Source organism: Spermophilus citellus (genome assembly GCF_964194105.1).
Source record: "Spermophilus citellus genome assembly, chromosome: 16".
In the NCBI taxonomy this organism is placed as follows: Eukaryota; Metazoa; Chordata; class Mammalia; order Rodentia; family Sciuridae; genus Spermophilus; species Spermophilus citellus.
The window spans coordinates 5,719,706-5,727,485 of NC_138196.1; the positions used below are offsets into that span (position 1 = coordinate 5,719,706).

At 31.5% G+C, this 7,780-nt stretch overlaps 1 long non-coding RNA gene across 1 annotated transcript; it reads left to right on the forward strand.

The window, feature by feature from the left end:
* Nucleotides 1-1,909: 1,909 nt before the first annotated feature.
* LOC308635113 lies at nucleotides 1,910-3,705 on the forward strand. Its single transcript, XR_014019139.1, has 4 exons — nucleotides 1,910-1,953; nucleotides 3,000-3,103; nucleotides 3,297-3,464; nucleotides 3,632-3,705. It is a non-coding gene; the product is annotated as an uncharacterized lncRNA (long non-coding RNA).
* Nucleotides 3,706-7,780: the final 4,075 nt, after the last annotated feature.

Here is a 7,780-nt window from a genome sequence, read left to right on the forward strand (position 1 = left end):
CTTTTGAGAGAGGGGAAAATCTGCCATAATCTTCAAAACCTTCCTTTTTGTGGTTTTTGTATCAATTTAGTGTTTTGAGGAAATGAAAAATTGTTTTCTGTGAACAGATTTTGATTTTATTTAAATGTGCTGTTAGAAAGCCACACATTCTTGGAATTAATATGTGTTCCTACCTTCGCTTTAAAGAGTCTTTGTTTTTAAAACATATAGTACTTGTTTCTTACAAGTCATATATTCTGTGTTTGTTTCTAAATAATGGAACCATTATTGTGGTTTTTGGAGATCACTTAGTAACTGGGAACTTACAATTGTATCTTATGTATTTAAATTTTATTGGTGCTACTTTTGGAATCATTTCTAAACATATTAGTAGCCCACAGTGGTCCTGGAGTTTTGTAGTAGTTCTGGAGTTTTATTTTCTGATTTATATCTTTTAAATAATCATAATAAATGTGCCATTAAGATCCAGTAAGGGGGCTGGGATTGTGGCTCAGCAGTAGAGCGCTCGCCTAGCACAGGCGGGACATGGGCGGGACATGGGTTCGATCCTTAGCACCACATAAAAATAAAATGCATTGTGTTGTGTCCATCTACATCCAAAAGATAAATATATTTAAAAATCCAGTAAGGCATTATGGATGGCTTATGTTGAATATCAGGATGGTCATGAGAGGCAGATTATAAACTCCGTTGTCATTATGCTTGGAGGATGGAGTAATTAAGTTGTTGTGGTATTCTAATGTACCCCTCAACTGTGTGGGTGTAACTTGCTTTCCATGTACTCCCTACTTTATAGAGTCCTGAACCTTCCTTTCCTCTTTTCTTTCCAGGTGGTAGAAAGTCTACTGGGAGCCTCTGGGCGGGGTGGGGGGTGGGTCACTGTGTGGAGTACAAGTTATAAATGGTCAAATAAAACTAATTTTCTTCCTAAAACATCTTTTTGGTGGCCTTTTCATCTTTAAATCTCTTCTTGCAAACACAAGCACTTCTCTCTTCTATTAACTACCTGACAACCATTATTCCATCAGATAGTCAAAATGTGAGTGTTGTCAAGGAGGTACAGATTTCAACTGAAAAACAAAAAAAATCACCTTTGCAGAAAGGTATGAAAAATGTGTTTTGTTTATTGTTAGCAGGGGTTTTAGTACTCTAGGGTAATATGAGGAATCTTAGAGATCATCTAATTTAATCATTCAAATGCATGCCCTCCCCCTCATTGTGCCTTTTTCTTCAAATTGAATCATATGTGAGCACCTGATCTATAGGGTAAATATAACCCATGCTATTGTTTTTGAAAATGTTTGTTTTTGCTCTTATTTTGGTGGTGGTTGCCTTTGAGAGGGTAATAGAGGAACAAGATCTGTATTTATTCTGAGCTCTTCCCTCCCTTCTCAGTGGCTCCTGAAGAGGTTCCATTTCAGTCTTCCCTGCCATTTTAGACATGTGGAAATCAAGACCCAGAGACCAAAGGAAGGGGTTCAGGGACAGCATCTAATTAAACAGGTTCAGATTTTAGATCAGAAAGAATTCCACTCAAATTCTGACTCTTTTACTTAAGGTGTGTGACCTTAAGTAATGTCTAGTGTCTTTATTTATTTATTTTGCGTTTTTTTTTCTTTACTTTCTTTGTTTTTGCTTTTAACTTATAAAAGTAACATACCTCTGTAGGATATACAAAACAAAAGTATTTGAGATCTTAAAGAGTTTGAGAATTTAAAAAATGTGTATTTACGTATATTTAGCAGAATTGTGGTTCAGTTAATATGGAGAAAAAAGCTTAACAAAATTTAGATTACTGGAATCTCACAGTGATAGAATTCTTTGTTTTATTTTTAGTGATTGTATCCTCTAAAGATAGTGATGTTTTTGGGTTTAGGCTGTTTGCCAAGTTGAATGCTTTCTGTGTCATTGTTTGTGATGAGAAGAACAATATTGCTGAAATCAAGATTCAAGGTAAAGATCTCATAGTACTAAAAATTCATTAAGAGATAAGCCTGCACACTCATTCTCTTGTGATCTTCTTTCCTTTCCTTTCTCTCTCTCTCTCTCTCTCTCTCTCTCTCTCTCTCTCTCTCTCTCTCTCCCTCTCTCTCTCCTCTTTCTTTCTTTCTTTCTCTCTCAATACCAGGGAGTATACAAATGGAGTGCTCTGAGCTGTAAAATACCTGCCAGTGTGTGATTAGACTGGATGCTTTCTTTTTGGACTGTAGAAGTTAGTCACAACTTGACCTTAAAATTGAACCACACACATGTGCTATGGCCTTCTGAGAATTGTCTAGGAGGTGGAAAGGAATACTAATGTTAATGTTAGAACACCATTGATGGGCTGGGAGAAGCATCAGTTCAATTTAGTTGAAGGTCTATGTAATGCTTCATCATTACTAGACCTTTTTAAGCTTCATATTATCTTCATATATAATCATATAATTGTATGTCATATTTATTCATTTGTACTTTAGGCAAAGCAAACCTATAATGTAGAAGAAAATCTGTGAGCCCATTATGTTCATTTAGGCAAATCTGCTAAACTCATCTAGGTTTTCTCCTGGCCTTAACTTTGTCAGTTTATTATAATCTGGTAAAGGTAAAGAATATGTGTAATATGTTTAATGAAATTCTTTAAGAATTTAAAAAAAAAACAGAAAGCTCTGGGTTTTTTCTTTTTTGTTTTGTTTTTTTTGTCTTGGCTTGGCAGTACATCTACTAGTCTGAATTTGGTTCATGACACTTTAACAGGCTCCATAAAATGACCTAAAGTATAAAGGAGTTGTGTAATTCTGAGATATACTAAATGTGTTTTTTTTTCAGATAATTAGTTTTTGATAAATTTATAGGTTTGATGTTTATAAAGCTAAAAAATATCTAATATTAGAACTTTATTCATTGGGATTTAGACATTGCTAAAAAATTAAAACTTCAAAATAATTTTATACAATGGAAATAAGTATCTTATTTATGACAGATCTGTAGAAATTATAATAATAACATGTTTTTTTCAGGCCTTGATTCCTCCCTTTCTCTTCAGTCAAAGAAGCAATCACTTTTTGCCAGACTGGAAAATATTATTGTCACAGATGTTGATCCTAAGACAGTTCATAAACAAGTATGTAATAGTAAACAGTTAATATTTTTTGATGATTGTATATGAAATTTTTATAATTTATTTTTTAAAAACAAATATATTTCAATTAAATATTTATTTTTATAAAGGTTATAAATATAAAACATTTTCTGAATGGGATTTTATTTTGTCATTACTTTCCTGGCTACAGAACATTCACAACTCTGTTTTTCAGGCCGTGTCAATAATGGGAAATGAAGTTTTTCGTTTTAATTTGGATTTGTATCCAGATGCTACTGAGGGAGATTCGTATACTGATATGTCCAAAGTGGATGCTGTGCTATCACTGAATGTTGGCTGTATTCAGATTATCTATCTTCATAAATTCCTAATGTCACTTCTGGTAAAATCATAATTTAAGTATTGAGTTTTCAATTTAGAAATAAGTAAATCTGATAATTATGATAACAAATGTTATAAAGTCATTGAAAATAATATATATATATATATATATATATAAAGTGTTATTGATGTGTCTATTTTTTTTTCTTTTATACTTTGTGTCCACAGAACTTCATGAACAATTTCCAGACAGCTAAGGAGGCACTGAGTGCTGCCACTGCCCAGGCTGCAGAAAAGGCTGCCATGAGTGTGAAGGACCTTGCTCAGAGGAGCCTTCGTGTTTCCTTCTACATTGATTTGAAAGCACCAGTTATTATCACCCCACAGTCTTCCATTTCCACCAATGCTGTAGTGGTAGATCTTGGATTAATCAGAGTTCAAAATCAATTTAGTCTGGTGTCTGGTGAAGACTCCTTAAATCCTCCAGTAATTGATAGAATGGATGTGCAGCTCACAAAACTCAAGCTTTCTAGGTATGCTCTTTCTGCAGTTATGGATTTAAGTATTATGTTAATTTTTGCTATGAAATTTTGTGATTGTTGAAACTCATACCTAACAAACTTCTATTACATATTACATACAGCTGTTTTTAAAACAGCTTTTTATTTTGAAAAATTTTAAGCCTACAGAAAAATTATAGAAATAGTACCATGAGTGTACTTTATACATTTCAGTAGTTTTACCAATTTTATATTTGCTTTAATATATGTATACATAGTATTATTATTTAAATCATATTTTGCTAACTGGTTTGAGAATAGATATCTTGACCCATTGCCCTTAAATATTTTAGAATGTGCCTCCTGAAAGCAAGGTCAGTTATATTGACTATAATATAATTATCAAATTATGGAAATTTGGTATTGGTATAATATTATCTAATGTGCATTCAATATTGAGGTTATACCTTTGATCCAGTGATGTCCATTACAGTAAATTCCCCCCACCAGAATCACACATGGCATTTAATTGCATTCTGTACTATTAAGAGGGATTTCTGTACTAATACACACTTATTCTGGAATGTCCTTTAACCTTTCTGTATTTTTCACGATTTTGGTGGTTTTGAAGAGTGTAGTCTGGTTACTTCCTGGAACAGTTCCCAATTTAGTTTTATCTGAGTGATTCATCATGGTTTGATGGAGCTTAGACATTATTGGCAGGAATACTTTGTAAGTAATTTTGTATCATCAGTGCTCACACATGACACATAAAAACACAAGAAGATTAGAAAATTATTTTATACCCTATCAAATGAGATTTTTATCCAGAATAAAAAGGTAATGATTGTAAAGCAAGTTCAGAAAACAGTCCTGGAGAAAAACTTTATGAAACTCCCTAGAAAATGTTGTTAGCATGCATTTTGCTAATGTTTTCCTTAGTCTTTGTACCTAAAAATATATAGTCATGCTTCACTTAATGATGGGGATACATTATGAGAAATGCACATTTGGTTATCTCATCATTGTATGAACATCACAGAGTGCCCTTACACAAACATTGGTGGTATCAGCCAATCATTCCATGCGATCTCTTGGTCAGAATCTATATGGTCAGGATACACAGTAAACATGATACATATGATGTATGAGGCTTCAGCCAATTTAACATGACATACTGTTTTATAGTAAACATTTTTAAGTAGAAGGAGTACATTTTTAAGTAGTGAAAGACTAGAAAATATATCAACCAGTAACAGTCATTTATTATCACCAAGTATTATGTGCTGTTCGTAATTGATCATGTTGTACTTTTATGACTGGCTGTGTAGTAGGTTTACCTATACTGGTGTTACCCCAAATATAGAAATAATGTATTGCACTGTCTTTATGACAGCTACAGAGTCCCTAGGCAAGAGGAATCCCAAGGGACCACAGTGATATATGTGGTCCATCACTGACACATCATTATTGGCACATAACTATTTTTAATCGTTGAATAACAATTTGATGATTTCTCCAATGTTTTTAAGAGTGTGACTTTGTTTTTAAAATGTTTGCAGTTATCACTTGTCTGCTATTTAAAGATAAAGGTATTCATAAAAATTTCATTGTTTATCAGATATTTTAATCTGTCCTTGCCAATAGATTATAAATTAATTTAATTATAAGTTCATCTTAAAGTCATTACTTAGAGTGGAAGATAGCTGCTTCACTTTGTTTTTTAAAATCATATGTTGTGTTTCCTCCTATATTTTTGCATATGTATCATTTCTGTTGGTTATTAGGACAATAATCCAGCCAGGCATCTCCCATCCTGATATTCAGCTGTTGCACCCAATTAATTTGGAGTTTTCTGTAAATCGAAATCTAGCTGCAAATTGGTACCACAAAGTGCCTGTTGTGGAAATTAAAGGACATCTTGATTCAATGAATGTGAGTACATGAGAGAAAAATCCTTCATCATTGAAATTGTAAACTCTGGAGACTTTCTTAGTATATATTCAAATAAATGGTAGAATATTTTACTGAATGATATAAGAACAATTCCAGCCAGATGATATACAACAGGGTTATTTTATTCTTTTCAGTACAATTTAATCTTCAGATAGTGTTACTTAACTTTCATATTTGTTATTATAAGCATTTGCAGAGATCTGTGTGTAAACTTTTAACATATTCCTTTTGATACTATTTATTATAAACATATACTTTTATTTTTAGAATACCTAAGGTTCTCCAAAGATAATTATAGCATTGAGGGAAATGCCTATTTTTAATATTAAGAACAGTCTTTATTTCACTGGAATCGTTATTGTTTAAAAAGTGAAGTGTGTGCATTTTCAAAATTTGTCACTTTTAAAAGATCAGATTTCTTGAATCATAATTAACTTTTTATAAAGATAAGTCATTGTGGTTCATATTGACTTATAAATTGTTCTATAAATATTTTCTTTGAAAATAAAAATGTTTACATGAAATGAGTAGTGAAATACTTGAGTGGATAGTAATTATATAATTTTTTGATTGTTAGGTTATATTGTCCTTTGTGTTTTATTACTGAGAATTTGTTTTCTGCATTAAATTGTTTCATTGTACAATGAAATGCCTTTTTTTCTTTTTTAACATAATATCTCACAGGTTAGTCTAAATCAGGAAGATCTTAATCTTTTATTTAGAATATTAGGAGAAAATCTTGGTGAGGCTACTGAAGACTTAGATAAAGTGAAACCAAGAATACAAGAGACAGGTAAGAGTCTGACAATAGGTGACATACTAAATGTGTCTATTTTATTTTATAATTTAGTAGATAATAATCTCTTTCTTTCCTTTTTTTGTGGTGCTGGGTAGCAAACCCAGAGTCTTGTGCATGTTAAAAGCACAAAGTCTATATCACTCATCTACATGTATCCTTAGCCTGAAAAAGACAATATAAGAGAAGTAAACAAATATAATTTACAAATTGTAATTTGTATTACCAAGAAAGCAAACAAGAAGTTATATTTGGAGATGATTGATTCTTTTTAGTTAAGCAGTGAATCCATTGTCATTTTAACATTTTTTTTAAATTATATAAGTTGGTTGAAGAACATTAAGAAGGGGGTCAATATTCAGTTGTGGATTCCTGGGATAATTATTGTATTTACATGTACAGAAAAAAATATTTAATTTGTCCTTGTTTATGGTAGCATACTTCTTGTGATTTTTAAGTAAGGCTTAGTAGTAAAATATTTTTAAGAATTGCACTTGCTGATAAAGTACCATTCCCTGATGATACTGAAAAATTATACTGCAATAAAATGAAGAGAATTTAAATTATTAGTCGTGTCCCTTTTGATTTAGCAATTAAGTAATTATAGTACAAATTGTAAGCTGTTTTACACATATGTATATACATGAATGTATCATGCACACACACTTATAATTTTTTTTCAAAAGATGGTAGCACTTGTGTGTATATGCAATTTGCTCATTTTTTTCTAAATTATGTCTTGTGTTCATTTTATATTGGTATATGTTCTATATATGGATCTCCTTTATTCTTTTTAATGACTACCTGGTATTAGAGTCTGTGGAAATTTCATGATTTAGCAAGTCTCCATTTTATAAACATTTTAGTTTGCTTTCAATTTTTTCACTGTAACCATGTTACATTCAATATCCTGTACATGCACTTTTACAAGTACTTGTAGGGTAATACCAGCTAAAGGGTGTGTAATCTTTATTAATTTAAATTTAATTAGTAATTTAATCAATACAATTTAAAAAACATAATTTAAAATTTTGATAGATCTGTCAGTTACCTTCCATAGGACTTGTACTGTTTTGTACTTGTACCAGGTTGTTCCTTTTTTTCCCCGGTTGGTACCAGGGATTG